Below are 24,683 nucleotides of genomic sequence, written 5' to 3' on the forward strand. Positions count from 1 at the left end.
GCAAATGTATTCCTAATGCTAAGTGTGATTTTCCGTTGTAGCTTTAAGTCATCTTTAATGTTAAATTTGACTTTAAAATCCTGTATTTTTAATGAAAATGTGACTAAATTCTTAAAAAAATAGACAAGTAAATAAATTGTCAGAGAAACCATGCAATGAAATGAAACTAAAAAATGAATATAACTTTAGTCTGAAACCATGTATATTATAAATAATTGCTAAAAGTGAATTTTCTATTTAAATAATACTGAAAAAAAACATTAGAAAACATTTTCATATATTTCAATGTGGTCATATTTCAGGTCAAATTTGTGCTGTAGACACTATCATGGATTCTGAAATAGGCAAATTCAATGTGGGTAGTCATATAATATATGATCCTTGATGGGAAGTACACTTCAACTATTACATGGCGAATATTAGAAAGCTATTCAGGAGATCTAAAACTAAAGATGGCCTTAAATGATGGACACACTTAACTGACTGAGTTTTTATACTGTGGAGGCAGAAAGTTTAAAGGAGCGTGATTGAGAACAACCAAACATAGGCCTACACTGTGAGATAAAAACTAAAAGCAAAAACGATATTGATACCTGGGAAGCATCTCTGAGACTACAAGTCAGTTACTCTATGAACTCTTTATAACACATACAGTTTCCTAACACCCAAGTCAATATTTAGCTGAATTTATCAGAGGCATTAAAAACAATTGGAGATATGGTTGTAACACGTACAGTATATCAGGATCAATTGCTCTGTACTACCTACTGGTGAATTTGAAATGTGGATGTGCATGAGCAGATGGTTTTATTGCGATTTTCAAATCAAATGCTTTGCCTGCTTCCATTTACTCACTGGCTCTTCTTTTAATATAAATGCCTCAGCCTACAGCCCAAATATGCTGCTCACCTTGGGAAGGTTCACATTACCATTTGATTTAATTCTCCAGCAAATATTGAGTTCAGTATAGGCCTTATGGGACTCTTAAAAAAAACCCGGCTCAATAATAATCTATTGCATATTGAGCAGGTATACCATATTTGGAACCCAAACAACCAACTGTGGCGGTTAATCTTCAGGGTAACGGGGAATTGCATCGTGACTATTTCAACTATTCGTAATAGAAAACAATGACATATTTATATATTTTTTTTCCTAGAGTCTGAGCGTGAACAGACTGAGAGCCCCTGGCCTGAGGTGATGGTCTGTGACAGTTGAACCGCTTGACCAGGAGCGCGCTGGTACCGCGCACCCACGCACCGAGCTAAGCGGCCAGGCTGCTGAGAAACCTGCACTGACAAGTCTCTGCAGTTGGATGCTCTTAGAAAGTAGGCCTATAGATCTATCTAGCGATCAGTGTTGAGCAAGACTAAATAATGTCCGTAGTCGTGACCAACCGCGCGGTACACATTCGTAATGCGATATATCAGGTTAGATTCTCCACGATGCACCATGTCCGTGGATAATTTCTATTTACATCAGGTGCGCGGGGACGCCTGTTATATCTTTGGAGTAGCTCTAGGAAAACCCACGGAACGTCAAAATGACCCACAATCGCAACTGATTTATCCAAGTGTCTTGTAGACTATCACTACATTTTCACCCAGCTTATGTTGCTCTGAAGTGATTGTAAATATAGCGCAGGTCTTCGCCGGTATTGAGACATCAATTTTATTGTATATGGACCACATAAATTAGACTGTTGGGCGCTCTCCAGCGTCTCTGAATGCGCTCCGGGTACAGACCAGTCATGTGCATACGTAGCCTATGCTCAGAGACCACTTAAGTAAAACACATTTTGATCTCAACAGTAAAGTGATGATTAAGAGCAAAGCTTACCTTTTCCGCTCGAATAGGATGAAAAATCAGCCGTGAGTACCGTCGCGTGGAGACATCACTGGTTTACAAAAAAAGAAGTGCCATGAATTAAACTGAAGTGGGGGAAAGGATCCTCATCAGAAGCGGCAGCAAAACGCAATGCAAGTAGAAAAAAATGTTATCCACTACAAAAACTTATCCATGCGCTAGAAAAGCGGTGGTCCTCATGTGCAGGAGAAAAACAAAATCATGCACAGCAATCAACTTTGTTCGAAAAGGACGCTGTAATTCCTCTTCAGGAGTCTTGGGCTCGCAATCCCACGGCCGGAGATACGCATTGATCCAAGCTTGTTTTACATTAACTTTGTATCCCTAGCCTACGTTTGCCCTGAAATTCCTACTTTTTTTTTTTAACCAGTTTAAAATCGTTGGCACCAAACTTACACGTGTGCGTTAAAGGCTTCTTGACCCGCGCGTAAAACGTCAATCCAAGAGCGCGAAAAAAGGATTTTTGATGAAATACTGAAAGCTTAAACCTTATTTATTTTATAACCACTTGTTTTAACTCATTCGAGGTTGTGCACGCTCCCCAAAAACTCTTGAAGGAGGGATGCAGAGAGCGCATCGCCCCCCAATGGAGTTGGATCAAAGTGTGCCTCAGCGCAGCATCACTTACAGGAGCCGCGATAGGCGGTTCACCGTATCTGTCTGCTAAGCTGTAGATGTCTCAGTAGTATTGTATGAACTCAGTTCCTCAATACTGCCCACCTCTCTCCCTCTCGCTCTCCCTCCGACTGACATCATGGCTGAAGGAGGAGCCAACCGCAGATTTAAGAGCCCCGGCCCGGTCCTCTTAAAGCCGCACTGCGTTGGAGAGATGCTTGCACTGAGATGTAGGTGGATGGCGGGGTTTGTGTGGACCACAGATGCCTTTGCTGTTTGCAGTAGCCACAGTGCTCCAGAAATCCGCCTGAGAGCAAGAGGGGGGCACTGTTCACTTTTATACCGGGCTTTGTTTTTGCTTTTCGTTTCTGCTTTTCATTTCAATTAGGTGTAGGCTACTGTATCATCGGTACCTCTGAATAATGATGAGGTTCAAATTCTTTTTCAGACATTCCCAAGAGTGTCAACAGGCCATTGCAGAGCTCTTATCAGAGATGAGAAAAGAAATTAGTCCCATAATGGGTTTGTTCACAGTTTCCATAGTTTCCATGTATAAAATGGTGTTGAATGATCACAGTTGACGAGTTGAACACTTGAAATGCAAGAAATGATAAAACCTTGAAAATGGAAGCAAATGTCATTATATGAAAATGTAAAAGGTAACTCAAATGCCTCTTTAAAATGATACTGAAGTATCAATCAGATATTCAGTATCAGCAAAGTGCTAAACGTGGTTTAACAGCGTGAAATTTGGACCATAAAACCTATTGAGCTGAAACATCAACAAATGTGCTTGCAGCTGAACAACACAAGGTCAGACATACATCAATGCAACATATCGATTGGTCAAAAATCTCTGATCACAACCCATCAAGCTGTCACTTTTCTGCTGCGGCAAAGCAAATGGGTGTTCCTTTACCAAATACCCTAAAGTAGATTCTAACAGGTGCTTTTATGGGGGTCATAAAGGGTTATGGTCATACAAAGGTCAAATCCTCCCCACCACCATGTTACAACTGATGTTACCCTCATCCTTTTACCATCACCCCATACAAGAAATGGCTGTAACTTAGCATTTTAACAAGTTTAGCCCATGGCAAGGTTTCAAAAAGAGCCTCTTTCACCTGACCAACATTTCCCCCCACATTATTTCATGTCACAACACCCATCCATGAAGACAAGGGGGCAGGGGTAGGGCCAGATGACTGTTTTTCGTTTGGGCCAAATAATTGCAGAACCATCTTTATTTTTCCATTGAGAAAACAATAAATTCAACAATAAATGTTCTTAATTTTACTGTAAGTCTCTTAAGATTTCTTAAGGACTTCTTTGAGGAATCTGAGCAGTATAATCTGTTACAAGGCACATAATTCCTCATGCATGATGCATATGGCTATTTTGATATTTTCAAAAATATTTTTCAGAGGAAACTTTTGCCATTTCTAATGAATTGGGGTAAATAAATCTATTATATGCACTATGTCCGATTGTATAGGATGGATTAGTGGACTGTTATAATTCACCAAACCAAATATGTGTGTGAAACCTGCCTGACACTGGTGGAGATTACTGTTTTAACCTTGATTGATTATTCAATGCTTAGTTTAAACACAAAATCAGGGGACTACTATTGTCTTTTCCCCCTACAAGGATAATGAGCATTAATTAACATGAAATGCTAACTTAAGACATTTATAAACCTTTTGTCTGAACAGTACAACCACAACTGTTGCACACAATGTTAAATCAAAATGGGGCCTGCTAAAAGACTAAATGGCAGAAATGTAGAAAAGCAAAGCCTGCTTTTGTTTTCTAAAGATACTAATCAAATAGACCTTTTTCTCAACATTGCCTTTAATCATGCTTGCTGTTTGGCCTCCCACTGAATCCATGACTTGTCATGCACACATGTACAGTAAAAGAAATAATTGGAAGAAATAGCACACTCACTAATATACCTTATCAGTCCAGCACAGCTGGGCAAGGGGATGGGTGAAGGAAGGGGTTGCAGAGCTAAATTGCAAGGTTGCCGTGTATTAACATACAGCGGTTTTAAGAAAGGATTCTTTGCCCACCATACTCGATTTAATGCCATTCTGTGGTTTTGTATTATCCTCTCAACTTAAACAGCATACGTTGTCCAAAGAGACCACGGTGCAGTAACTGCTGTAAGGTGTGTGTTTATGTTTTTTCTTTTTTATATTTAAGCATATGAGCCTACATTGTTAATGTTGTCTGTCCAGCAGTAAAAAAATGAATGCCACGTAGAATGAGAGCAAACATGTCCCAATAATTTTCTGTAGAAATACAGCAGCCATTTTTGAGGAGTTGGAGACATCCTGACCGTCTGTTTCTTTCTCAAGTATCTCTGGAGAAAGGATTTGAGAAAGATGGAGTGGACAGAGGGAGGACAATTCAATATTTACTTTAGTCTTTTTGGCAAAAGAGGTCGAATTTCAGAGAAACGATGTAGAAACCCAAGATAGAAAAAAAGTTACCCCAAATGAAATAATATTTGAACATTTCAATACAGTATGAATATGCAGCATGACTGGGGTTTTATCCAGAGCAGTGGATAATGAAGAAGAAAAAGCATCCAGCCAAGATGATTACAGTCCGTCATGTCTGAGGTGAAATAGCTAAAAACAGAAAGACAAATCCAGCTGCATCACAGGGTTATCCACATTAGACTATTGCTTGTATTATCAATTATTTATGGGAAGTACCCAAATACGAAAACAAAGAGATTTCTAGTTTTGTTTTAGCTTTTGAAAATCTCTGATTAAGAAGTAAAAATCCTCACTTTGAGAAATCAAATGTATCTACTGTATACGTTGTCTACTTTGTATTCATGTACTGTATACTTTGCAAAAGTAGTTCTCAGCTGCAAATCACATCCTCGGAGTCGGAGAGAAACGTATTTTCAATTGCTCTGTATGTCTGGCACATATTGCAGAATTGACAATAAAGTTGACTTGACTTGACTTGATCCTAGTGACGATTAGATTCAGGGAGAAACCAAAAGGTTCTTGAACTGACCATTAAGTGTAATTTCTTCAGACTGTTTCCCAGAAACAGCGGTTTTGTCAATTAAGTACATATAAAAGACACCTGATTGTGTCACGCCAATGGGTGATGCTATATAGGAACTAAAACCCACACCATGGGCTCTCATGTGATATTGGACTATAAAAATCCTAAATTATCATAGATCTGAAATCATTTTCTTCCAAGTGCGATCACGTTAAAGCAATATTATGTAACTATTTTACCTTAAAAAAGTAGTTACTGCAGGGAGGAGGAGGTTTTCAGGCCCAGGGCAGGAGGGAATGCTGGCGGGCATGGCACCGGTGTCACCGGAGCTGGGCGAGCGGGCAACAGAACAGGGTAGCGTCTACGAACATCACGTCAAGAGGCAAAGGGAACGTTGACGGAGGTAGCTAAGGAGAGTGTGACCGCAAGAGAAAGAAGCTGCCAGACAAGGGTATACATCTCGGACTGGCTTAAAGTCATTGACGAGAGCTTTGTGAAATGAAAGGCTGCAAGACAGACCCTGAGCTGGCCATTTTGCTGATATATATATTTATACCATGGTCTGGGTGAATACTCGATTCTGATTGGCTGCAGGGTATCCATAAAAAAGTGATGTAGGACACCAACTAGAGTTCTGGTGAAACTGACTGTTTACTGTTCTAAATTAATGCGCTACATTAAAACAAAAAGGAAATGTGAATCTGTTAATTTGAACACTGTGTGCTGCTTCAGTGCCTCATCCTCTGAACACACACGCTGTAAGAAGTAAGTTATACTGCCCCTCTTAACTGACTTTGTTTCACAGCGAATAACGTTATCTCACATCCCGTTCGCTGTTCAGGTCGCCGCTTCAGACTGCAGCCAACAGTAACGTTACACAAAATTGTTTGTAAAAGTCGTTGTATTGTTTTGGGGATAATGACATGGCTGGATAGCTAGCTTGTCTTGTTTTTCAACATACTGTCAGGTTATTTTTACTGATTGCCAACTGTACACAATGTGATTGACTATGCATAGCATAGTTAGCTTTCTGGCTTTTAGCTGAGCGGACTATAAATATCTCCCGTTGCTAAAGGCCATTTTACAGTTGTGCATAGGCTCCACGCAGAGCTTTCGCCGTAGCCTACGTAAGTGGTCTGGTGTGTGCTTCGAGCCGGCATGTGTGTCTGTGGGGAGTGGGTGATAAGAGTGACGGCAATTAGCTTTGGAGCGAGTACCAACTCTAGAGTCATAGTGAGAGAAACAAAGTGTCTCCCATGTGTTTTCTGACCAAGGTGGGAAATCTGTAGCAGGAAAAGTTCACCCTCTCCTTGATTTCACGTTGTTTATGGAGAAGGAGAACCAGGAAATGATACCTGACAATGGACACCTCGTCGGGCATTAACACTTACATACACAACCTCGACTAATCATTTATTTTTCATTCTAATTTATATAATAATCCAAGGATTGCACATGATCTTTAAATGTCCTAAGCACAATTTTATTTGTATGAAATACTAAACATCTCCTTGTCTCAATCAACCAATCAGCCTCAAGTCAACATGAAATTCTTATGCTGAGAAAACCACTGTCAATAATATTTTGTCAGATGAAGTTGAAGCATGGCTAAAGCAAGATGAGGCAGAATTATTTACAGCCACAGAACTCTTGAGGCTAATGAAGGGTCTTGCATTGAGTGACGTGTATTTGCAACACACCAATTAGACTTTAGCCAGCACTGTGAACCACCATTATTGTCAGTTGACATGTCCTCCTAACCCAATGTTCCACTGAAAAATGATTATATGTGTATGTGTGTGTGTGTGTGTGTGTGTGTGTGTGTGTGTGTGTGTGTGTGTGTGTGTGTGTGTGTGTGTGTGTGTGAGAGAGGTCCAGGTTATTGTTACACGAGCGCTGATTCAAATGTGTGTTCATGTCTGAAAACTACTAATTGCATATACAAGCATTGTACAGGTCTGGTTGACTTCCGTGTGGTTTTGTCATGTTTGTCCTTGATAGGTGCTAGACTGCTAATTGCTTTTGGCAAACCAACAAGTAAGGGCGCTCTTACAGTATAAGAATATACTTTTGTGTGTTTCTAAGAATGGCCTTAAAACTTTTCATGCTTAGGTTAAATACAAAATCCTGACAGGGTTAGGGTTATTTGGCCAAAAGAAAAAAAAAATAAAGGCAGGATAAGCCTTTCAATGTGAAGTCAGCAATGCCAATTCATAATTTATGAATCACCTATTTACAACACATAATAGGGTCTGTGTGCTAAAACGTGTTCCATGTTGTGTTATAAATAGTCCAAACTGAATGTGATCATTGTATGATGGGTGGACAAGTGTCAGTTAATGACAACATATGTAAATGATTAATGAAACAGTAGCATTGTGTTGTTCTGCTCTGTTTCTTACATCACACATCTGCTTTCTGTAGCGGTGCGGTGCAAGATCAATTTGTAGAGCAAAGGAAGAACAAATGTTTCACCTACTCACTTGTATCTGTCACTTTTTGCTCAAAATAAACAAACATTACAAATGCTCTAAAATACATGAAGAACATCAACAGAAATCAACTTGTCAGTGTTTCCTTTTTAAGATACATGCCTAAATCATAATTCTGCTGTCTTGGAAAAGTTTTTTTTTTTTTTTCTCAAGAAGTAACTGTTAGAACAGCCTTTGTGTGATGTTTGATGAAGGCGATTGTACATGCTGTGGTGATGTTTCCTTCCATCTGTCTACTGTGAAACACAGCCTAGGGCAACACTGTCAGAGGACCAAAATGGATGACATGGCTGTATACTGTACATTTAGCTGAATAAAGTCCCACTCTGTATTCATGTAGATTTGTGCATTCATTCATTTGCACAAAAGTTGGGAAAAAAACTTAAAAAATCCTTAAGAAAAGCTCTTTGGACTGTTTATTTGAATCACTTGCAAATACTATTTTGATCAAAACACTCTTTTACAAAGGTTTCTACATGTCCTTAAAAGTGAAAAGATGAATATGATGAAGTTTTAACCTATTTCATGTTGCCTTGAGAGGTCTTATTTATGAAGAAATGCAACACTTGTTAAACAAAGTGCCTTAAATTGGGATGGGTTTGACAATGCGCTTGCATGGTGAAGGTCACTGAATTGATTTGAAATAAAATTTGATGTGGTAAAGATTTCGATCTTAATGTGAGGTCAGGAAACTAGACTGGCCGTGGTGCCAACAAAAGCAAGTGGAAAACAAACTGCATGGAAGTGAGTTAAGAGTGGGAGGAGGGGTATGAAATCAATCGTCTTTGAATTGGTTTTTTTCCCCTTCATGTTAAACAATTCACGTCGCTGTTTCCTTTTCACATAGAAACGGAGAATCGGACCAATGTCACAGGAACACATGGTAAGATCAATACTCACACATATTTCTCTTTCATTAACAATGTTTTGGGTGTGTGACATGTGAGAAAAAGAATAGTGGTTTCATAATCACTAAGGAGTCATTATTTGGCACTCTTCCTTCCCAGATGGCCGAATGCTTGATGTTCATGTCACGTTGTGTTGCATTTTCCCTGCCCTGAATGGGCTGTGTACACACCCATTGTTTGATGAGTAAAATTGAAGGCAAGCCTTGTAAACTGTGGATGCCCCTTTGCCAAAGACATGGCACTGAAAAGACAATGTGTGCAGACATCTCTTTCGCACTCTTGAGACTTCATGCTCCTTAGCTTGAGGCTTAAGAGAGGAAGCAGACTGTAGGCCTATTATGTGGGGAAAATGGAAAACTTTGATATGCTATAAAGCTTGAAAAAAATAACATTTGACCATATTATAATTACCATGCTAAAGCCACAGATTAGGTGGCACAGAAGATTATGTCTAACTCTTAGTAGTGCCCATCTGTCATAGCCCCCTCTGCCAGCACCACATATAGAAAATATGTTACATTTTCTTTCATTTCATTTTTCATTTCAATTTTTTTATCTGATTATTAGACATTTTTACTATAAATGCTTTCATCAACATCAAACATAACCAATATCAGTCAACTTACAACTACTGAACTCAATCAGCTCATCCATCCATTTAGCCATCTGTTCATCCATTCATGCATCCATTTTGTTGTCCTGGACAGGGTCACAATAGCAACACAGCAAACAATAATTCAGACATTAGTTTCACAAACATTAAACCCTAGCTAACAGATATTGTCCCTCTTCCAGATATTGTCCCTCTTCCCTCGTCCTGGGTCTGTCTTTTTTGGGGGCTTTTCTGCCTTTATTCGATAGGACAGCTAGGTGAGAAAGGGGAGAGCGAGAAGACATGCAGGAAAATGTCATAGGTCGGACTCGAACCCTGGACCTCTGCGTTGAGGCATAAACCTCTCAGTATATGTGCGCCTGCTCTACCCAATGACCGAACCCAGCCACATCCTGGGTCTGTCTTGAGTAAGGATAGTACATGTCTACTCGGATGTTGCAGGACAAACCACCTTTTTCCCTACTGGGGTTGCTGTCCCTACAGTACATGTATACTTTGATTGATATACGTTTGAAAGATTTCAAACATACATTAATGACAGATGACAGTGCCCCAGTGGGCAAAGTGAAGTCCAGTGAGAAGTTAACTGGTCTGCTCAGAACCCTGACCCATACTGAACACCTTTGAGATAAACTGTAACAGGACTGCTAGCCAGACCTTACTGCCCAACATCAGTGATATGCTCTAGTTGCTGAATGGAAGCAACCACCTGAGCCAGGTTCCAAAAGAAGTGTTCCCAGAACAGTGGAGGCTGTTATAGCAGCATATCAATGCCTAAAGTTTTTGAAAGAGTTGTCCAACAATAACATATGTGTACAAAGTTCTGGTGTTCACAAAATGTGCTTGTGGGTCCACATAGTTTTGCCCTTCTAGTGTACTTACATTGACTCTAAGTGCATCATACTCAGCAACAAACTGCTCCAATGCAAATTCCGGTGAATTCAAAAAGACAGCATCGTCTGCAAAAAGCAGACATATTAATTCAAACATTACCAAGACACATACTCTCCAGACCTCAGATGTACTTTGATATTTTGTCCATGAATATCCCACACCGAAGCAGTGAGAAGATTCTTCTCAGAGTCAAACAGCTTGTGAAGAATATCTGGGCAAACTGTAACATTGAATACACAGCTCAAACACTGAATAAGTAAATATAGTGCCAAACTGAATGTTAAACAACAAAGTTATCCATGACGTATTCCTGAAACCAGAACCATATTTTTGTTTTTCCAGCTGTTATGTAGTTATTTGGTGTGCTACAATATCTTGCAATTAAAATGGTATGCTTGTTTTAGACCATGCTGTTCGAGCCTATCAAATGCTTAAATTTGATCATCGGCATGCAGTGTATGTGTGTCATGTAGTAATAGATACTATACAACTATACAAAATATAAATGTGTTTTTATTTTCTTTACCGTTTAATCCTCCCTTTGGAGCTAGAAGCTAGCTCTCCCACTCAAGATGTTTCCTTAAGAAATCTGAAGGTCTGCATGAGTGATACTGTGTATATGTTTGTAGAGGCATATGCAATCTAATGTATAAATGTTACTGATGCAAAGCACAGTTGATAATGGCCCACAAGGTGATTCAATGGTTTCTGCTCCTATTACCACTGTCACACAAGGATGGTAAATTATTGCAAAGTACGGTTAAGGTGGTGTTATCTCAATGGAAGAATCACCCTGCTATGTCTGAGACAGTTCACACAGACGAGATACAGTGCACAGGCTTTTCTTAAAGGGGACTGGGGGAGCAGACAAGCTACGTGACAGCAAAGCAAGTTTAAAGAAGTGTAGATTGACAGGGAGAGTGGTTATGAGGGAATCTGCATGTCTAATCATTAGTCATACCAATTTTATTTGGGTGGGGTGGGAAGGACGGGTGCCATTTTACCTAGGACACAGTTTACTTTAATTGACACTTTTTATTGTTTCATTTGCAAGAATGAAATTGGTAAAGGCATGGTTGCAGAATAGGAGCAGCTAAAATGTGCAGAATGATTATCCAATTAATCTTAAATTCAAGGTGGAGTGTAATGATGGGAGCAAATGTGGCTTCAGTGCTTGCATTTTGATGTAGTGGATAAGTAATCTGTGTTTAACAGGAATAGAGATTGTAAAATGGTCCTAATTGTCCATAAAATTGTCCTTATAAAATCCCATAAAAGACAACATTAAATACACGTGTTCCTCTTATGTGAAGAGTAAACTTATTTACTCTTTCAGATTGTGAAAGAGTCAAACACATTTCTACAATCACTTTGGTAAATACAGTCCAAGGTGAAATGTAACGCAAAGCTATGTGTTATATGTGAAATAATTAATTTCCTCCGGAACACTTTAGTGGCATATGTGAGTCACTGACCAGTGATGTCCACACTAACATAGATAGACACTGTTCACGTGTTGAAATGTTTTCCACTAGCTGTCCACACTAAGTTGCCACAACAATACAAACAAATGTGTGTGTGTGTGTGACAAGTGTGTGTGTGTGTGTGACAAGTGTGTAGCACAAGCTGAAACCACACTTAAGTTAAACTTTGCATGCACCTCAGAATATGCCTGGTTATCGCTTGTAAAACTAGATACTATACTATACTACTATACATATACTATATAATATGTAACAGTCAGTTAAGAGCATGGAAACCCCTTTGCCACACAAACACTGATCTAGGCATATAATTAAAGTGGCCATTTCAAGGGAAACACTGTTCAACGATGGTCAGCCACCTCCACACTCTATATTCAACTAATAGGCAAGCAAATTGTCATGCCTTTGTCAACCTGTGCTGACCTTTCTCCAGTGTTCAAGTCTCATACCAAGGGTGGTTCACCCAAAAATGGCATCTTTCCTTTCTTTGTGCCAGAACAGGGGCATTGTTCACATGCCAGTAGAGCTTTGTGCATATCATCAGCAGTCAGATTTGTTTCCTGCAATCTTTATGGCATGATGTCATGCTAGACGGAGAAGAAAAGCTGCTACACAAAGTTGCTTTTCAAAACGAAAGGGGAAGAAGGTCGCAGAAGACATTAGTTTACCACCAAATCAAAGACTAGTAAGCAGTTGAGATACTTGGCAGACAAAACACATTCTAGCTAAATAAAGAGAAGCAAGAGACGGTTACTGAACAGAGAGCCCTAATGGGATTTAACAGCGTGAACAAAGGTACTCACCACTAGTACTCAGAGGAAAACTTCCAAAGGATAAGAAAAACATAGCCAGAAAAAGTTGCCAAACAAAGCTGAAGCCTATTACAGCATAGGACACACACATTGCCTATGATAAATTCTGTTCTGACTACTGATGGCCGGATATGGGTAGAGATGTCTGTGCTGCAAAAAAGAAAAAAGAAAAACACAGTCTGGAACCGAGTAGCCTGCCTTTGTGAAACAGCCAGTGGGGTGTCGCTCTGCAGTCCGCAGATTCTCCTAGGAAGAATAAAAGCATGTTTGTTTCACAGTGTCTGTGCATGAACACTCTGCCTTGCCTGGCGAAATTTGTCAGAAGAAGAGGGTTCCAACAACAAGGCTGGGTTCACCTGCTCCAGCTCCGTCTGATGGTAGCACGGAGTCGGGGAGACGAGCAGCTCTCACCGGCAATAGAAAGCTACAGGCTACAAGGAATAAAAGGACCTGTAGACTGCCAGCTGCAAGAGCAAAACATATTCTACCAAGGTGGAGGCTTGTCTGATGGAGGAAGGGAGAGCACCCTTCTACCTTCACCCACATATTGTTTCTCTGACAACAGCTTAAGTGTAGGCTGGAGTTGTTGGGACAATAACGTTTTACATGTCAGCATGCCTCTGTAAGTTCCATCAATCCACTTGTATCCTAAAGTAAGGTAAGAGACTGAAGGTAGCATCTTGCAATCCCAACAACCGTGATGGTCCTGGACACCACCCGCAGCAGCAGCTGAGCTCTCCGGCAGATGTCGCAGGCCAGATACGGATCACCTTATCTGGTATTCAAGTCAATGCTTGATATTCCACCAGCCCCGCCACGGTGCATCCCAGAAGCAGCTCTCCGCTCCCCAGGTCTATTTTCACGCGAGCCGTTCAGACAGCTGGGCAAGAAGTAAAACAGCGAGAGTATCCAGTCAATACATAATAGACATCACAGATCTTTTTTATAAGGACAATACCAGAAAAGAGAAGACATGGAGTTTAATTGCAGGAGTGCTTGGAGTGGAAGGTAGATACTAGCTTAATAAACACGCAATTCTTCTGTAAAATACTTGTAGAGACAATAAAATCTGCGAGTCGGGGCAGCAAGACGCTCCGCATCTGTGACGCTCCCGGTGTGGTATGGTGCGTGATAGAGGACGGAACAAAACGGGAACGCAGCCGGAATGCAGAATCGGAGTAAGTCAGCTTAAGGTGGTGTTGCTAATTCAGTTGCTAAATCAGAGAGAGTGCCCATTGTTTCATAATATGCTTCAAGACCACAAGAAAAGACTACCTAATCTTGATTAGCCAAATTATTACTTACAAATTTCAGTACACTGCTCCACAGAGGAGAGTAGTCAGGGCCATTAAGCCTGATAGACGACAAAGCATGGGTGAATTCTTTGTTTGTCTTGCAGTGTTTACCTTCATTCTGGCATTTCTGTGTTTTTGTTATTGACTTTCTGTAAGTTTTACAGAACCTGCATTGTGATAGGCAAAGATGGAAAAAAATATGAGAAAAACATCTTCAATTGGCATATTACATTACATATCATTTAGCTGACGGTTTTATCCAAAGCGACTTACAATTGCCATATATGTCAGAGGTTGCACGCCTCTGGAGCAACTAGGGGTTAAGTGTGTATATATATGTCAAATATCTTTCATTTAAAATATATATGTTTTCCTTGACATTTATTTTTCTTGTAATTTAACTTTGATAACAGTAAATAATGACTTAATGGGTTGGGTTGTAAAATGCTGCCTGCTAACCAAATGGTTATTCTTGAGTTTTGGGAGCTTAGATCAAATCTCTGTTGTATAATGCCAGCTTAGTGCAGAATCAAAGCCAAAACATTGAAAATAATATGTTTTCTAATCTACATTAGTGTGACATGGTCTAATAGCAGGATGGTGACAGACGAGAAGTGGGAGAGGAATGGTAACAGAATGGAGGGAGGGCAGCAGGCCGGATGCCATTGCCAGGGCATTGATGACCAAATGAATAAAATGTGTCCGCACCAGCGGCATTTGCAGATTGTTGTTGCGGTAGACAGCAACTCGCTTCAGGGGCACTGCTGCCATCTGTGTTGCTTTTTTCATAGGAATTTTTGGTATGCATTGTAATAAAGTCTGAGAGCCAACTCCAAGGGTGATCTCTGTATGTAGTGAAATGTGTACCAAACCATAGAATGCAAGCAGAGCAAAAGTATGTTGGAATTCAAAAACACATGCATACGAGGTAGGCACACATTCAAATGAACATCCACAAAAAACCCTGAATAGTACTTACTTTGTGATGGTTAAAATATTTTGTGTAGTTGTTTTTCAATAATATTTTAAATAAGAATTTGACAAAATAATGGAGGCCACAGTCACATTATGGGGACTCCACTCCTATTTGTGTTTACCTCAGTCTGCAGAAGGTAAACCATTGCATTTTAGGGTTAAGACTTGTTTTTTTGGTTAAGGTTGATAAGCATGTAGTGCTTAGGGTTATGGTTAGTATCCAGGAAATGAATGTAAGTCAATCTACCTCAGTGGACCTACTTGGCAAAAAAGTAAGTTTGTGTGTGTGTGTGTGTGTGTGTGTGTGTGTGTGTGTGTGTGTGTGTGTATGTGTGTGTGTGTGTGTGTGTGTGTGTGTGGGCATGCGTGCGTGTGTGTCAGTGTCATCCTATGGTTAGGTTCAACCTCATTTCATGTCAGCTCCAGTATACAGTATAAAGAGTATTCTCTTTTTGAAACTTAACAAATTACTGACACTTCAGTGCAGCGTTTCAGCCTGAAACACAAAAAGATGAACTACATATCACAGGATGAGAAAATATTTTCTTCATTCATGCAAATGATTCACATTTCTTTTACAGTTTTGATACAAATACTTCTCCATTCATGTGACCGTATTTTTGTATTTGTATTTTATTAGTTTATTTGTCAGGGACCATGCACAGTTCAGGCCCTGTACCAGAGTTAGCTATACAGCTAATGTACATCTGTGGTCCCTGGGCGTTTCCGTGATGAGTCTCAACTGCCGAACATGTGACCTGTAACCTTTCATGTGACACTTTGTGTAAGATTACATCCTAGAACTCCAAGTGGGTGAAATTGATGAAGTATTTCAGGTGAGCAATGAAATGTTTTCAAAATTACACAGGATATCCAGTTGCTTTATACCTACTTCTAAATACTGTATTTCATGACCAGCATTAGGGAAAATCATAGGTATATACTGTTTAAATCAGGAACAAAAGCAACTTGTGGTTTTAATTCTTTGTTCTTTTGTCTCCAAAGACCAATTCTAGGGATGGAAAGTGCAGCAATAATAATACATAATTTTGATGTAACCTTTACAAAGTGTAAATGGGGTGCAAACTGTACTGTAATTATCCATCCATCCATTACCTAGACCCAAGTCAATCACATGGCTGGTACTGTAACCACCAAAATATAATTTCTTAGACTGTACATTTGACATTACATATTGAGGTACAGAAACCTCTCATCTAGCAGTATCGACGTGGTGATGGTGCAGTGGTTCTATTTCGTATAGGCTTCGAGAGGGCTACGCCTATACTCATAGAATCTGGAGTTACAATAACGTAACTATCGATATGACACATACCTTTGGTTTAGGAGATCTGGGTTCAGTTCCCACTGCGATACATCAACCAATGTGTCCCTGAGCAAGACGCTTAACCCATAGTTGCTCCAGAGGCGTGTGGCCTCTGACATATATAGCAATTGTAAGTCGCTTTGGATAATAGCGTAAGCTAAATGACATGTATGTAATGTAGTAGTTGTTGCTGTGTGGCAATACACAAAGAATAGAACACATTTATTGCAAAAAGTAAACCCCATATTCACAGATTAATACATTCATAAACCCCACAGCTAATTGCTAAAACCATCATCATTCAAAACATTTGAAAGTGTTTGAATGCCAGTGTTGTCTGCAAGCAACTTAAAGACATGACCATGGCCTCTTCCCACACTGCCAGATGTTGTAGTTAATGAATGCCTCACACAGTGGATTGTACTTCGCAATTAATATTCTTCACTTGAGATAAAAACCTGTATTGTTTCACGCTGTTGTGCACATTTACTCAATTGTTGGACGTATTGTCAATTAGACAAAGCTAAAAATGTGCCCTTGTTAGAGCATATTGTTTTTCTTTAACGTAATAGTCTATTCATGCAAGCAAATACAAATACAGCATTGGATGTGTCTTCCGATTTTCAAACAAATCATCTGTCATGTCATGATGTGTGGACCTTTGAAAAGGAAGTAACGGGAAGCACAAAAGCAAAGAGCATTTAACAGTTGAAGACAACAGCACAAACTCATCCAAATACACTTCCTTGCTGTTAGCAAGAGACTGTCACAATAGATCACACAGTAACTTCCTGTAGAGCTGTCTGTGTCAGTCCATCAGTCACATTAGCAATCTAAGTGGGGCTCAATCAAGTGCAGTCTAGGTGAGTTAGATCCGTCTGTCCTCTGTATGTGTCCATCAGAAACGAAAATGTTGAGTATTCATTTCATATCTGGAGACCCTACAAACTGCAACTGGAAGTGACAGTGAGTGACTCAGCTCTGTTTGGGTGACAGACAAAAGCTGAAAGAGAAACAGCTTTGAAGGTGCACAGAGAAACGATGAAGCAGATATTTAGTGTAAAGTAATTTCTGCGTGACAATGTCATACGAACACTGGGTGCCAACTAGTTAACATAGCATCACTGAACTCATATCTGTTAGCTTATTTTTGATCGGAAGAATGACAGCATTATGTCAGGTTTATGGCAGTCTGCCAATCCATGAATGCCAAGACAACAGCTCTGAGTAAATTCACATTAATCTTCTTGCCAAGAAATAACACACACAAAAAACTAAGAATAATGAAAATGATGGTATCAGTTTTGTCCTGTTTTCATGTTTGGTATGCTGCCATCCCTGTTGTATATTGACTGTTGATGTGTATTACTTGTTTTTGTTTCAACGCGTTGTGCCTGTCAGACCTTATAATGAGGGCAAATATAGAGGCCAGGGCTTATAAACAGAGCCAAGTTTGTGTTACAGAGTGAAATGCTAAATACTGGCTGCCAAAAAGAAGTGATGAACAAATCTTACTGTGAAGTGTAGAATTCATGTGTGACATTATGCTGTCTGTTTATGTTTATGGTTACATGACACTTTTTTTAATATATATAATCAAAGCATACTCTACATCTCCCATTTAAAAGAGAATGTGAGCCTTTTACACATGAAGTTCAGTACTACTACTCGGACTGTGAAAACAGTTGTCTAATGGAGCTTTCCACGATGATGAGATCAGATCTGATCAGGGGTGGCTAATGAAAGACTGTCTTGGTGCACTATGGGAAAATTAAGACCCAGTGTATTTGGAGCTTGACTACAGACAAAAGTAAAAATGCTGATTCAATTTTGACCTTTTTTTTTTTTTTTTGGCTCTTATAAGTCCCCAAACCTTATGGGAGTTGATAATAAAATGCTGATATACCCTTTGGAAATATTTTCAAAATGAATATCCATTCTTTTCACGCACACACAGTATGTTTGAAAAAGAAAAAGTAACATATGATGTCTTCATATCGGCAGAAATACAGTGTTGTTAAGTAACTATCTACTGTGAGAACTTTCTTCCCTGAAGAGCTGCGTGGATGAGACAGACAGATTCCCCTGTTGTCTTGTCTTTGGATTGTTTTCTGTATCATCAAGAAGCAATTCTTAGAGACACCAATTTATTTCACACTGACCCACTGAGAAAGATTTTGTTTGGGAATATCAAAGCTCCAAAGACAAAAATAAAGAATAGTATAAAAAGCACATGACAAAACTCGCCTCACACTCAAACTCTTCAAACATGTGAATAAAATGAAAAATAACAAACAGTTTTATTCTATTTTGAAGCAGACCGCAGACATTTTCACTCAGGCAAAATGGCTTGTATTCAATGTTTATTAACAAGCTCTTGAAGTCCCTCCCTCTACTTTGTCAAAGCAACAATACAATCCCGCTTTAATATTTTTTTTATTTGGGGACTTAAACAATTCTCTTTGAAGTGTCTCTTTTTTTCTCGTTTTTTTCTAAGGATGCAGATTTGGCTTGTAACCATGGCTTTGCTTTTTGTGCCACAAGATTTACATAAAAGCCCGCAGTCTGGAAAGTTTTGAACAGATTCTGGCAAAAAGTAAACTACGGATGAGTGACAAAATGAAAGCCTTAAGGACCGGTGGATGGGTGTGTGTGTGTGTGTGTGGGGGGGGGGTTGGTGGCGAAGGGAAGAGAGAGGGACACTGAAGGGGTTGCTGGGTAGCTGAGCTTTAGCCTGGCTGTGTATGAGAGCAGCAAATCCGACTTGGTTGGTAAACAGAGGCTCCAGGGACTCTTCTTTTGCATGCAGGCTGCTGCGCACTAAATGGAAGCTCTCTGTGATTCTAATAGAGTAAGCTCATAGAAATCACCGTAGAAAATGCCAATAAGGCTGTCAGCCACCACTACAGCACAACACAGACTCTTACTCAAACACATCAGCGCTGAAAAATTATACAAGGCTCAGCATGCACAAAGCAGACAAATATGCATTTATCTGTGAGCCTGCGTGGGTATACACATCCCTTTCTGTAGAATAACTCAGTCTTAGCCTAAACTAAATCATAAGGGCATCATCTCCTTTTAATTCAACCCCCATTGGCTTGGATTGGGATAGTTAAAAGAAAGCGTAGTGCTTTTCAACTGTACACAGCTCGCAAACTCTTTTTGGTTGTGGTTTTCAAAGGTGAATGTCACACATTTTGGAAATTTCCAAACTGCATGTTATTCTTTTGCCTTTGGACAGCTGAGTCCAAAGCTGACTTTCTTTGGAATAAGATTTTTGTAGCCAAATGAAGGTCACATTATGCTTCACAGAGCTAGAATTTTAATTTAATTTTAGTGTGAACTTAGTATGTATGCACGCAGGCAGTGCCCAAAAATCAGCGGGCTACGACTTAACACCCCGGTCACATCACAACTTCAAGGGTTCTGGCTCTGATTTCTAGCTTTAGGAAAGACTGACGCAAGTTCCCAGACATCGACCAAACTGTCCTGGGACACCAAAATAATCTATGAAGATTTAAAAAGTCTAGCATTACCTTTTAATAAGCCTTTTTCCTGATCTATTCTGCTCTGGGCTAATGCTCTGTGTACAGTGCTGTATATGGACAGTCATCTCTGAATGTATAAGAAGATAAGACGACCTCCCCTGAGATCTGTTCTCTCTTCTTTTTCCTTTTCTTGCTGTTCCTTTAGAGTGAGGCACCTGTAATTTGTCTTCATCAACTGTTATGGACATCCTCAGGAACAAAACCTGGACTCCAAAAGTATCAAATCAACAGCACATTTTTCAGAAAATGGCAGATCCAATTTTATACATGTCCCTGAGGCTTCCCTCTAACTGTTGGTGTGCTGATCCTTCACTCATTTGATGCTGCTTCTCGCAGCCTAGGAGGAGCTTTTCAAGATTGTTTCTGTCTCCTGTAACCTGTGAGACGGGACGGCTTCAATTGGAAGAATGCTAACAAGATGTCCCAATGATGTTCAATATAGCACCTTGAAGACATGTAAACCTGCCCGACCAAATTGCAAATAATCTACATGAGACATAAGAGATGGAGTATCGTCTCATTTTGACATCTGGCGAGATAGCGTTGTCACTTAATGTGAGGTGTGGTAGGAGAAAAACGTGGCAAATGTTGATTTTAATCTCCAAAGGACTTAGTACCTTCTCTTTACAACTTCCATTTACTCACTCATGTTAACAAAGTGTCTAAAAGGAGGAGCACTGAACTTAAATCAGAGGTTGCCAGGCTGAGGATTTAGAAGGATCACAGAATAGACCATTATACACTGACTTACCGACCCTAAGTCAGTACATTCACAGTGAACAACTTTTCATTTTGACATTTTCACTCTGCTCAACCACAGTAGCGTTTCATTTGCTGCCGATCCACCTGATGTGTCCCATGAAATATATAATTCAAAGACCTATTTGAGACCTTCAATATCAAACTGAGAGAAATCCTTGTTATTCTGCCATCAATCCTATGCCCACTTTTATGTATTTTTGCGGTGGAGAAATTCTTTAAACTATTGTTTAAAATTCCACATTATATTCAACCTCACCTCACTTTTTATATGTTATAACTGATATACTGTAGGTTGGCAATAAAAATTACATTTCATTTAATTGGACCTTCCAGAAGCCATTAAAAATGTCATATAATTTATGAATAATGAACAAGTGACATGTACAAGGGATTGATTTGGGGTGAAAATATAGGAAATAATAACCATAGTATGAGTAAAAGAACTGGAGCTTTATTTTGGAATGTCTGGACTGCAAAAAAAACGTATGAAATGTGATTTTTGCAAATCAGATCCAAAACACATTTGGAGGTGGTTTGAAATGTTGATATTTACAGATGATTCTCAGTCCCTATGTGTCATAGTCCAGATGCTGTGGCTGCTCAAATCGGCTTTCAAAGTATCTTTTGCATCACTTGTGTAGCCAAGGGTTATGAATTGTGCCTATACTTCATGATCACGTCATCGGCAGTGCAGCTGTACTCCGGTTTTACCTTTCACAATAAAAGCCCAATTCAGTGGCTAATGTGTCAACTCAACAAAATAGCTTAACGTTACCAGCATGGCGACACACAATGACCCCGAGTGATAGAAATGCTAAGCAGATGCTGCTACTACTAGCAGAGCGCTATGGAGGACAACATGGGGGGGAACAACAGTCATGTCAGGACTTGACAGTGCGATTGTTTGGAGGGCGAAATGATGGACCTCCATTTCTCAAGCTTCCACATTGGAAAGCCAAATCACCACAGTAGCTACACTGATGCCTACACTGTTACCACAGAAGCATGCAGATAGGTTATTGAAATCTGGACACACAAATCCCATCTGATCACTTGCAAATAATCTGATTTGAGAAACAGATTGGATTTGCCTGCAGTCTGAATCTAGCACTAGACATGCCGCCTAACTAGATACATATATCATATAACAGTATGTTTTGATTGGGAAACTATATATGAAGGTAACATTCTGGCTATCAAAACTGTAATAGACCTAAATTGTTAACACTTAAAGTAAATTTACATAGCCTAGATGATTATACAAATCATCCAGTGGCTATTATTGTATGTTCCTTAATCAAGGATAGATGATTCTACAGATCTTTTTATTTATTTATGTGTCATTGCTTCATGTCTTGTAAGTAATCAAATGATAACATTAAGAATGTAATCATATATCCTGTGGTTAAGGAGGCTACTGTAACATTTTTCATGTTAGTAGAAATTGATTAGTACTTGCTCAATTGCCTCCCACATTGATATTCTATGTGGAAATATTACAAGTGCATAAACAAATGAGGTTTTCCTCTGACACTAAAATCACATTCCAGCAACTTTGATTGGAATACTTTATGGGTGTGGGCCAAGAGTGGTATCAAACATTATGGATTGGGTCCACTCCTTATACTGCAAACTGTCAGGTTCAAATGATAAAACCAGACTGAAATTGGCCTGCGTGCAAAGGATTGCTGAGGGCAAGGATTATAAAGGTTTTTCAGCCACCACCTTGCCCTCATATTGATTAAGTATAACTAGGAGATTTATCAACACACAATGTTTGACAGGGAGTTCAGTAACACTTTAGAATTAAGTTGCTACTACCAGGGTGGAATAAAAATGCCACCACAGTAGGGATTTAACAACCGGACAATATACATACTGTACATTTAATAATTAATAATAATTTAATAATTTAATACATTTAATACATGGCCTGTTTTAGCTGAGAATTATAGATCAATACAAAACCACCATCTAACATTTATTTTTTTACATTAATTTAAATATATGCCATCCCCTTGCGTTTTTGGTCTATTCTGGGATGACAGTGTCTCAGAAAAACAAGGTGCAGATCCAGTGTCATGCATTAGAATCTTAAAAGTTGGGAGTTATTATTATTGGTGACAAACATTCTACAGGCTATCACACAATTTAGATCTTAGCATGCTTACATCAGATGTATTCTTTCCTTCAGTATTTTGTGTGATAGAAAATACTTAGCATGCGCTGGAAGAAATTCCACTACTCTGATGTACAACTCCACAGATGCTGTGGTACATGTAAAAAATATAATTTAAAGCTATGTGGTTGTGGCTATTAGCTTTAGAAGAGACATGCACATAAGGATAATCAAAATTTCAGTGAGAGTGTTCCCCTTTTAGGAATGTAAGCTTGCATACATGATGAAAATATTCATATGAAACATCTCTTACATGCATTGTGCACATGTTCAAACAGCCAACTGTACTCAAGATTTCATATTTTTTGTTGAGAATTCAAGATACTATGAATAATCTTTTCTATCTTTTGGTGTATCTAAGCCAATACTTATCACTGAGAGAACATTTATACCCCATCTGTTTAACTCAGCAATGTTATCTTTATGGAAAGCAGGCTGTGAGCCTTGCGTTGCCTGGAAGCACATGTGGGATGAGATAGGAGACGGATACAAGAAGATGGGAGACAACACAGTGTGCAGAGCATTGAAGCAAAAAAGCAGCAAGGGAATATGTCAAGAAATCAAAGCCCAGACAAGTTGAAGGAGAGAGGATTCAGATGCACACACATGCACAGTGTTTTTCTCAGACCTGGAGGTGGAAGAGCACAGCTCAAATGAAATTCCACTTAGCTATTTTCAAACTTGGGCCTGCTCTCAATGTAAAATAGTTTTTCACAACACCTTGTTCTGCCTCAAAGTGGGACGGCCAAGTCAACTGACCCACTTGTGTAAACCTGTGTTAACTCTAAAAGGCTTATGTGTGCATGTCCCTCCAAAGACTAAAATAAATCATATCAGAGCCTCAATCATTTTAAACACAAGACACAGTTTAATGATTTTTAGCCATGTCATTTGAACATTTGAACGTGCAGCTTTTCATGATATTAGTTATCGATTTGCATGTTTGTTTGTTTTTTACGTTCACAAAATCCTAAACCTCTTAAACCTCTTTTTTCTATTCAAATAACATCACTGTATATATTTTTCACAAGTGCTCTAATTTTGTTTTTTAAAAAGACCAGATCTGTACTTGGTTCTCTGGTTTGGACAGGATATGGTAGTTTGATGCTTATCTTTAGACATGTTTCTCTCTTAATGAATGGTGTTGGGATAACTATGATGGAGCTGAACCTGTTATCTGTAACCTGATACATATTGTTTGCAGCTACTTCCTCTATTATAAATTAAGCATTTAGTTTAGATTCTCCGGCAAAATTACAAATCATATTCTGATTCCCTCTTTTCACTGGGTCTCCACTAGGGTTGGGTACCGAAACACGGTGCCAATAGGGCACCGGTTAGACGTAAACGGTAGTAATGAGACCGAATAAGAACGAAAATTCCGGTGCCTCATTTCGGTGCCTGACTTTTTTTTTTCTCAGAAGCATCACTGCACAGGACGCCACGTTACGGTTAGCTAGTAGCTGGATTACTCACAATGGTTAAAATGCTGACAGCTAACTTTAAGCGGTGTAAAGTGTGACTGTATTTCCCTATAGAGGATTCCAACACCGGGACGTAACAGTCCGCAGGTGCCGTTGTTGGAAAAACAACACAGACGGTGCGTTTACTTGAAACTCACCAGCCTTGTGGTGCTTTCAAAGTTATTATAAAATACCCTTTTCCCATCTGGTGCTGGTTTTTGTTGTTTACCAGCAATGTACTGGTGAAATAATTGTAAGTTATTGTTATTACATTATTAATCAATCATTTAATTTTGACCATATGGCCATGGCAATAAACAAGCTGTTCTTTAATGTCGCCAACTGTCGTTTTGTGCTCCTTTTTTTATATTTTATATTATATACATAATAAATATATATATTTCGGTTCAGGCA

At 39.2% G+C, this 24,683-nt stretch overlaps 1 protein-coding gene across 3 annotated transcripts in view; it reads right to left on the reverse strand.

Moving 5' to 3' along the window:
* pcdh11 (protocadherin 11) overlaps positions 1 to 2,619 on the reverse strand; it is a 130,982-nt gene extending 128,363 nt beyond the window's left edge. For 2 of the 3 annotated variants that reach the window (XM_039813572.1, XM_039813571.1), the window contains exon 1: positions 1,840 to 2,619. The gene's annotated coding sequence lies outside the window, so the exon portion shown is untranslated. The remainder of the gene's footprint in view (positions 1 to 1,839) is intronic. The other variant, XM_039813573.1, reaches the window with a different exon arrangement.
* Between the last annotated feature and the right edge of the window lie 22,064 nt (positions 2,620 to 24,683).

Source organism: Perca fluviatilis, chromosome 10, assembly GCF_010015445.1.
Source record: "Perca fluviatilis chromosome 10, GENO_Pfluv_1.0, whole genome shotgun sequence".
Taxonomy (NCBI): domain Eukaryota; kingdom Metazoa; phylum Chordata; class Actinopteri; order Perciformes; family Percidae; genus Perca; species Perca fluviatilis.